The following is a 1975-nucleotide window of genomic DNA, read 5'->3' as shown; positions in this document are numbered from 1 at the left end:
TGTAAAACTCTGACAAACATTCGGTATTGCCACATCTGTAACAACCTGTACAATAAAATAGTCATTACTGAACCAGCACAGTGAACGCCCTAAAAAAAATTTAAAACACAGCAAAAATGATTACTTTTGTGCATCCAACTAAACAACAAACACCATAAAAACTGATCAAAAAGTCCCATTTCTCTCAACATGACAGCATGAAAAGTACAGCTCGTCCCACAAAAACTAAGCCCTAAAACAGCTCAATCAACAGAAAATAAAAAACGTTATGCTTCTTAGATGATGGCAATGCAAAATCAAAGTATTTTTCTCTACAAATGAGTTTTATTCTTTAGAACGAGTCAAATATATAGTCAGCTATATAAATGGGATATCCCTGTAATTGTACTGAGCCATACAACATAAGTAACATGTTATCTATGGTATTTGGTGTATAAAACACAAAAAAAAGGAAAATACAATGGAAGAATTTTTTTTTTCATCTTCCCCCCATAAAAAGCTAATAAAGGTTAAACAAAAGTGTATTGGGCCCCAAATATACTGCTTACTGCTACTGTATTCCTTGAGGGATTTTGGAGTATTACTGCCCTACTATCTTAGGGGCTTAGCCAGTGCGACAAAGTATCTGAAATCTGTTCCAGGAAAATCCACTCCCCAAAAGCAAATAGACACACCTACAACACTTTGTGATCATGTGTGATATTACTGCGTTCTGAAGAAACTGGGTAATAAACTAGGTGATGCGTTTTCTTCTTTAATCCCTTTAATTTAGGGGCCAAACTTTTTTGGGAAAAGATTTTAACTTAAACAACCAATGTTAATACTTTCTATAAAACATCTGTGGTGGTAAAAAAAAACTGAATAGTTTCCAAAATAGGATCAATTGTAGGTGGGTCATTGTAGCGGGGTCATTGTTCTGGTACTTTTCAAATGTGTAATGGCACCTGAAAACAACTTCATCAATATCTTCCCTTTAAAAGCTCAATGGCCCTCCTTCTGTGTCCTGATAGGGGCCCCTAATGTAGTTTACATTCACATGCTAATTGTTCAAAATTTTTACCAAATCTCCAGTTTTTTTTAATAAATTAGTGCAAAAAATTTCAACCGAAATATGGCATTAATGTGAAGTATAACATGCCTTGGAAAAAAAAACTGTCTAAAAATAAACTTGGTAGATTTGAAGAAACAGGCCTAAAGGTGAAAATGTTAGGGGATTGACTGATATCATGTGAAGAGTTGCATCCACAGCAGTATTGTCAGTCTGTGCAATGGGACTCCACAATGCCATTGTGAAACTAACCTAAATGAATCTGATGTTATATGTTGCAATTTTATTGCGCCTTCAGATTGCCTTTTGATAAAGCTGTTAAAATTTATACTAATACATTTTTCAAAATTTTTTTGACTATACTGTTTCCATTTCATTTTTAGAAATAACATTTTAACCCCTTATCACCGACACTAGTTTTCAGCTTAATGACCAGACTCGATTTTTCAAATCTGCCCTGTCTCACGATATTTGGTTATAACTTCAGAACACTAACATATCCCGGTGATTTTGAGACTGTTTTCTTGTGATACATTGTACTTCATGTTAGTTGTAAAATTTAAGTGATAAGTTTTGCGTTTCGGTCTGAAAAAAGTGAAAATTTGGCAAAAGTTTGTAAAAAGTTTATAATGTTCTGTTTTCTAGGCAGGAAGTTAAACTACCAGAAAAACTTGATAATTTACATTTACAGAATGTCTGCTTTAAGCTGAGATATTTTATGCATCCTGTCATTTTTCTAGGATGTTATGAGGCGCAGAACTTTAGTGCGATTTTTCTCATTTTCATGAAAATCCCCAATTCAATACATTAAAGATTCAATACACAATAAGATACAGTAGAATATGATTAGAATTTCTTATTTAACATTTTTAATAAAATATTACATAACCAATAACTGAATACATTCAAAAACAGTGAACGTAGAGA

The sequence above is a fragment of the Engystomops pustulosus genome, chromosome 2 (genome assembly GCF_040894005.1).
Source record: "Engystomops pustulosus chromosome 2, aEngPut4.maternal, whole genome shotgun sequence".
Classification (NCBI taxonomy): domain Eukaryota; kingdom Metazoa; phylum Chordata; class Amphibia; order Anura; family Leptodactylidae; genus Engystomops; species Engystomops pustulosus.
This window is presented reverse-complemented; position numbering follows the sequence as displayed.